Genomic DNA, 7,915 nt, shown 5'->3' with positions numbered 1-7,915 from the left:
GCTGGGTGGAACGAGGGTCCGCTACACGCAGCACAGGCTCTGCCACCTCTCTTGACTTCCGGCACATTGTGTGTGTGTGTGGGGGGGGGAGTGGTACATGTGCCTGTGCACATGTGTGGCAAACAGGGTGTCAGGTGTCCTGTCATTCTCTGTCATGCTCCCGTGACACAGTCTCTCACAGAGCCTAGAGTTTGGCCTGTGGCAGCCAGCAAGCCCCAGCAATTCCCCACTTCCCCCTTTACCATGCTGTCCTGGCATTTTAAACACAGGTGCTAGGCCTAGATGGTTCCTCACAACTGTCTGTAACTCCAGTTCCAGAGGATCTGACACCCTCTTCTCGCCTCTGTGGGCCCCAGGCATGCATGTGGTGCTAAGACATACATACAGACTGTAATGGATGCTGCAGATCTCCAAGTGACTGCAGTAGCAGAACCGCTGCAGGTTCCCAAGCAGCAGTGTAGGCAGCAGGCAGCAGGTCCTGAGAGCAGCCAGTCCCAGGCAGGGATGATGCAGTTTCCTGAGTGGCTGCAGCGGGCCATGAGTTCCAGTCATGGAGCTGCATGGTGAATGAGAGACCTCGATGGGGCAGCCAGTCTCACGAGGAGAGACAGACAGGCAGGCACGCCATGAGATCACCCCTCAGGCCTCCAAAGGCAGCTGGTCCCCGCAGGGAGCCATGCTGTGGGTGAGAGACAGAGACATGGATAGGCACGCTGTGCAGAGTGAGGTTGGATATTTACTTAGTGGGTTATGGAGGGGAAGAGAGAGGAGAGGAGAGGCAGAGAGAGACAGAGACAGAGAGACAGAGAGACAGAAAGTGGGAAGAAACAGAAGCTTCCTCTTCAAGAGGAAGATGGAAAAGGAAGGGGAGGGAGTGGGCGTGGCTTGTCTCTTAAAGGGACAGGACAGATCATTACACAGATAGCACACATATATGCATATGAAAACAGATGCCAGGGATTCAAACTTAGGTCCTCAGGCTTGTGCTGCTCACCAGGGTGCTGCACAGCACAGGCACACAGGATGCTCAGCAAATCTTTCTGTTGTCCTCTCAATTTGGTGAACCTGAAGTGGCGATCGAAATGTCATCTAGCAAGACAGTGATCAAACTTGGAAAATAAAGGGTGGGTGATGTTTCTCAGGAGCAAAGGGGCAACTTGTGGAAAGGGAAGCTTGAGAGCTTGCCTTGGCTTCAGAGTCTCTGGTTTGGTTCCTGGCATCCACATCAGGCAGCTCACAAGGCTTACCTGCTCCTTACTCCAGCTGCAAGGAAACCAGAGCCCTCTGCTGCCCACTTCTGGTACTGCATACATGTGGCGTATATACAAACATACATATAGGTAAATAAAAATTAGGTCTAAAGAAAAAAAACTTGCTAGAAATGAATATCAAATTAGGCTCTTAGAAAATGTCCATATATAAAACAGTGTACAAGACTATTAGAAGCAGCATTGGTCTTAACAGCTACGGAATCCATGCAGCCCAGCAGGTTAACAAAGTGTGGTACACATAGACAATGGAATAATACCCAGCCATCAAGAAGAACAAAATTGTGATACATATGGCAACATGGATAAACCCTGCAAAAATGCTACACAACAAACATACTGTCCACTGCATTATTCCATACATGAAAGGTCCAGCATGAAAACCCAAGACAGAAACTGCGTTCATGGCTGTCGGAGGCTTAGAGGGAGAATGTGGAGTGACTGATGCAGGAGCCATCTAGTGGGTCATTTCAAACGGTGCGTCTTACGGTGTGTGTGTTATAGCTCAGTTATATAAACAGTGTCAGAGGACTGCGGAGATGGCTTGTCTATTCTGGCCGGACTGGAACTCACTATGTAGACCTGGCTGGCCTCAAACTCACAGAGATCGACTCATCTCTGTCTGCCTCCTGAGACCACACCCAGCTGATAGGTGTCTGGACATGTGAAAGACACCTTATCCACCTACTTGCCTACTAAAGGCACCCAAAGTGCTCCTGGGTTTTGAGAATTATGAATGAAAGCTATTTTAAACATCCATACAATGTTTGCTCCTGCCCATACAGGAGCGTGATTCTTTCATTTATAATAAAAGTATAATTAGTTTTGTCAGAAGCTGTCAAGTCAACTTGTGGGTTTCACAAGCTGCTTCGCATTGCCGTTAGCTGTGGATGAGCATTCCTGTTCTGCTTTGTGGGTGGCATTTGGCGTCGTCTGTTTCCCAGTCTCGGCCATGCTGACAGGTGTGTGGTGACTTCCTGTTTTAACTTCTGTTTCCCCTGGCTTACTCTCCACCTGCCTGTGAAGCACGCTGGCTTGTTTTCCTATTGTCGTCCTAGTTCTTCACATATTCTGGACCACAGTCTTGTACTCAGTGTACTGCGTGCAAACATTTTCTCCAGGTTTGTGTATGGCCTTCTGGTACAACCTTGCCATAGGGATTTCTTCACTCTAGGAGTTTCCTTGTTGGTTATTTGGGGTTTTCTACATCAACACTCAGGCCACCTCTAAACAAAGTAGTATATTCCTAATCCATATACCTCTCCTTTATTTTTCCTATTGATATAGCTAGGAGAATTCCCAGTATGAAGTTGAAGATAAGCGGGAAGGAACATCCTTGTCTTGTTTCCCTGTTTGGAAAGTTTCTGGTTTCTAAATATTGAGTAAAAGATGTGCTTTTTTTGTTTTGTTTTGTTTTTGTTGTTGTTATTATACTTTCTCAAGCTGCTTAAGTTTCCTACTTCTAGTTTACCTAAACAAATTCTCTTCTGACTAGTTTACCTAAACAAATTCTCTTCTGACTAGTTATTGCTCAGTAAACCTTCAGCTTCAATCTATCTGCATTCTTCTGTCTCAGGTGTCAGCACAGTGGACATGCAATATTTAAACTGTTAAAGAAATACTAGGTCACTTAAAAATATGATTTACTACGCTATGTCTAAAGCATTTGACAGAAGTGCACCTTTGGTCTTACTACTTTTCTGCGTATCTTTGAGACAGTGCATTAGTGAGAGGACCCTCGGTAGGAACAGCTCTAGGGGAGAAGGACTTGTTTCGGCTCCTAGTTAGTTTGAAGGGCCAGTCCTTCCTGGTGGGGCATGCCCAGCAGAGCTCTCAGTGGCTGGAGTGTGTCGCTAGGACTCTGCACGTCTTAGCATCCCGGGGAGCAAAGAGAGGGGGATTCTGACACCCATCCAGCCTCTCTCTTTCCTCTGCTTATTCTGGACCCTGTGTTGGTGGCACCCATGTTTAGGGTGAGGCTTTCCTCCCTGGTTAACTTTTCCTAGGAAAGGCCTCATGGATGCACCCAGAGGTATGCCTTCGAGGTGATTCTAGAACTGGTCAAGTTAACAATGAAGATTAACCATCACATAGGATCTCATGGCATTGCCCAGACTGACCTCACACTTGCGATCTTCCTGCTTGCTGGGATTACAGTCTTACCCCACAGTACCTGGTTAAAATGGACCATCGTAGTTTTTATGTTTGTTTGCCTTCCCCAAGATGATCACTTTCCTCTTCAGTTTCCAGACATTTCAGAGCAGTGTCCCTGGCTGCCTGAGGTCTGCCATGTGAGTACGCGCACTGGTTGCTGGGTAGACAAAGCCCACACTGTCCTTCGCTCTGCCCCTGGGGCTGTTCTTTTCTGGGTTCAGCTCTCAGATACTATTACAAATGCTATAGTCAGTATTCATTTATGTTTAACCATGTTTCTTTTTATTGCTTTTTATCACCTTTAAACGTTATTGTTTTTATATTTCCAGCTTATGTCTTATGTCTCTTTCTCCTCCTGGCACTAATTTTAGACATTATCTTAGTACAGTGTAGGTAGGATATTGAGAATTCCCTGTAATAGTTTTCTTCTCATTTTTTAAGGATTTTTAATTTTAAAACAATCTTATTTTACATTCCGATCCCAGTTCTTTCTCCCTCCTGTCCCCCCACTCCCTCATTCATATCTGTCTGTTACATCACTTGAGGGAGGACCAAGGCCCTCTCCTCTGTTTCTAGGCTGAGCAGGTATCCCTCCATAGGGAATGGGCTCCAGAGACTCTGTTCATGCACTAGGGATAAATAAATACTGTCCACTGCTAGTGGCCCCACGAGCTGCCCATGCCACACAGCTGTCACCCACCCACATGGGTGGTTTAGTTAGGTTTTCTGTTGGTTCCCCAGCTGTCAGTCCAGGGTCAGTGTGCTCCCGCTAGCTCAAGTCAGCTGTTTCTGTGGGTATCACCATCATGGTCTTGGCCTCTTTGCTCATCATTCCTCCCGCTCTATGACTGGACTCTAGGAGTTCGTCCCAGTGCTTTAGCTGTGGATCTTTGGATCTGCTTCCATCAGTTGTTGGATGAAGGTTTTGTGATGACAATTGAGGTAGTCATCAATCTGATTACACGGGAAGGACACTTTAGGTATTCTTTCCACTATTGCTTGGATTCTTACCTAGGGTCATCCTTGTGGTTTCTTGAGAGTTTCTCTAGTACTTGTTTTCTTGCTAACCCCACAATGGCTCTCTCTTTCAAGGTATCTCTTTCCTTCCCCCCATCTCTCTGTCCTTTACCTAACTTGATCTTCCCGATCCCTCATGTTCTCCTCCACCCTCTCCTACCACTTACCCCCATACTGCTGTCTGTCCAAAGTGGGTTAGTGAAGATCTTTTCCCATTCTGTAGGTTGTTGTTTTGTCTTGTTGACTGTGTCCTTTGCTTTACAGAAGCTTTTCAGTTTCAGGAAGTCCCATTTATTGTTTCTCTCAGTGTCTGTGCTACTGGGGTTATATTTAGGAAGTGGTCTCCTGTGCCAGTGCGTTCAAGTGTACTTCCCACTTTCTCTTCTATACGGTTCAGTGTGGCTGGCTTTATGTTGAGGTCTTTAATCCATTTGGACTTGAGTTTGTGCATGGTGATAGATATGGATCTATTTGCATTCTTCTACATGTCAATATCCAGTTATGCCAACACCATTTGTTGAATATGTTTTTTTCATTGTATAATTTCAGCTCCTTTGTCAAAAATTAGGTGTTCATAGGTGTATGGACTAATATCAGGGTCTTTAATTTGATTCCATTGGTCCACCTGTCTGTTTTTGTGCCAATACCAAGCTGTTTTCATTATGATAGCACTATGGTAGATCTTGAAGTCAGGAATGGTGATGCCTCCAGAAGTTCCTTTTTTGTACAGGACTTTTTGACTATCCTGGATTTTTAAATTTTCTGTATGAAGTGGAATATTGTTCATTTGAGGTCTTGGATTTTGATGCAGATTACATTGAATCTGTAGATCTTTTGGTAAGATTGCCATTTTTATTATGTTGATCCTAACTATGCAAAGTATGGGAGATCTTTCCATTTTCTGATATGTTCTTCAATTTTTTTTCTTTAAAGACTTAAAGTTCTTATCGTACAGGCCTTGCATTTGTTTGGTTAGAGTTACCCCAAGATATTTTATGTTACTTGTGGCCATTGTGAAGGATGATGTTTCTCTGATTTCTTTCTCAGCCCATTTATCACAGGCTGGCAACATCTTCGCAAGCTTTGTGTGGAGGCTCTTCTAAATTATCAAAAGTTTCTTTGGTGTTCAGAGTGCTCACTGTCTGTTGCAGGAAGCAAAGTCAAAGGCAGAGCCTGGGGTGTGCTGGGAAAGGAAGAAGACTGGCCTGGGAGATGGTACAGAGTGCTTCCCACCACTGCCTGATTATAGGAACTGGAGAGGAAGAGGAAGCTGGCCCTCAGTGAGGCTCAGAGCATTGGGCTATACCATAGTCAGGTTCTAAACTGCTAGCCACCCCTACACCGCTCCCAGGCCATAAGCCCATCTGCTTTCCTACGGCCATTGTTCTGATATGTCTTCTAAATATTCCCCACATCCTTGCTTGTTTTGCATGGGGTCTTGCTATATACCCCAAGCTGGTCTTTAAATTGCCATATTCCTGTGTCTGGAATTACAAGCCCACATCAGCATTCCTGGCTCTTTCTCCTTCCCTTCCTCCCCCTATCCTCCTCCTCCTCTTCACTCCATCCTCTTCAACAATCCTCCTCCTCCTCCCTTCCATTTTCTTCCTTTCCCCCATAGGCTCCTTCACCTAGACACAGCCCAGAACGGAACAATGAGTGTTGTCAGATTGTCCCTCATTCTCTTTTTTTTCCCACATGGTCTGGGCTAGAGGTCAGCTGTCCCCAAGAAACACTGTGACTTGGGCTTCTTCTCCAGTCTCCTACGCTGCTGCTGCCCTGATCATGCCCATGAGTTTTTCCTGTCTGCTAGGGCAGGCTCTGGTTTTATTTCTGTATTAGTCAGGTCCAAAACCACACATTAGTTTGAATGTAGGAACTTCTAGTGCTACTAACTGTTAGCGTCAGTAAGAGATGGCGTAAGGAGGCAGTGGTGGCAGAAAGATCTGTGGGCACGTGAGCAGCAGAGAGAGGGGCAGCCCTACCTGGGACTGAGAGTCAAATGTTGAGGCTATGGCTATGGCTCACAATCACAGAGAAATTTATCTGCAGAGTGCTCTAGAAGCTTGCCTTCTAAGGTGCTGTTACAGGCAGATGTCTCATTGGGGCTACTCCATTCGTAAGGGACACAAGGAGACACAGATGCTAAGTGTCTCCAGTGCTCAGTGCAGCTGAGCTCTGAGCTAAAAAGTCGCCTAAGCTGAAGTTGCGAAGCTGCAACGCCCTACAAAATGAGACCCATTGTGGGACCAGAAAAGGATGCTGTTTCCTCCTCATATCTTTAGCTCCAGCCATTGCCAAAGTTGTTCAGCAGCTGCCAACAAAAAACTAACCATTTTCAGCTCCATTTTTAAAAGCAGGCAATGAACAGCCAATCTGAGGAAAAGAACAATACCTGGATGTCATTCTGCCGTTGATGAGGGGCAACACGACCAGAAGTGTGAAGAGTGTGGATAGATTTCCTGAGTCTGAGTCTCAGCCTGCCACTTACTATTAGCAAACCTAATTTCCTCACCCTGTGCCAGCTTCCTAGGTTGCAAAACCCATGTGGTTTGCTAACCTTTTTGTCTTATTGTTTTGGTTGAACTGCTTTTCACGGAGTCTTAGAAAGGGAAGCTGTAGCCAAACTTCCCATGATGTTTGTATGAATACACTCAAACTCACCATTCACACTAATGGTTAATCTGCACGGGTGGATTTAGAACCACCAAAGAAACACACCTGAGCCTGTTTAAATAAGGAGGGAGGGCAAACTCAATGTGGCATCACCATCCCAGGGCTTGGGATCCTAGACTAATAAAAAGGAAAGAAGGAAGTGAGCGAAATGCCAGCCTTCATCCCACTCTTCCTGTGGATGGATGCAGTGTGCACATGGTCCATGCTGGAGCCCCCGATGGACTGTACACCGAGATAACCCTTTAAGTTGCCTTTGCCAGGTGGTTTGTCATGGCATTGAGAAAGAGATGTGATTTTAAGCGTAGATGTGAACACAGTCGGTGACAGAGTGTCGGGTTTCTCTCTCTCTAGGCAGGACAGACACAGGGTGTGCGAGTACAGGGTATTGACTTCCTACTCACCTTGTGACTGTCCCCCAGGCTTCATGTTGAAGTCCTAACTCTGGAGGTGATGACATAGGAGTGGGGGGCCCCTTGGGATGGCATTAAGACTAGTGAGTGCCCTTATAAAAGCTCAGCAGAGACTCTCTATTCCTTCTGCGAGGACACAGAGAGAAGCGCGTGCTTCCTTGACAGATGCTGTGCCTGTTGGTGCCTCAGCCTCACTTCCAGCCTCCAGGGCAGGAGCAGTTCACTTGTTCCTGTTGTTTATGCACCATCCCTTCCTGGTGTGTACTGTTAGATACTGCCACAGCCAACTCCAGGGGCAAAGACCCAAACTTCTTCCTTCCTTCCTTCCTTCCTTCCTTCCTTCCTTCCTTCCTTCCTTCCTTCCTTCCCTCCCCCCCTCCTTCCTTCCCT

This window comes from Arvicola amphibius, chromosome 6 (assembly GCF_903992535.2).
Source record: "Arvicola amphibius chromosome 6, mArvAmp1.2, whole genome shotgun sequence".
NCBI classification, from domain to species: Eukaryota; Metazoa; Chordata; class Mammalia; order Rodentia; family Cricetidae; genus Arvicola; species Arvicola amphibius.
The sequence above is the reverse complement of the archived record's forward strand: the minus strand, read 5'-3'. Positions refer to the sequence as shown.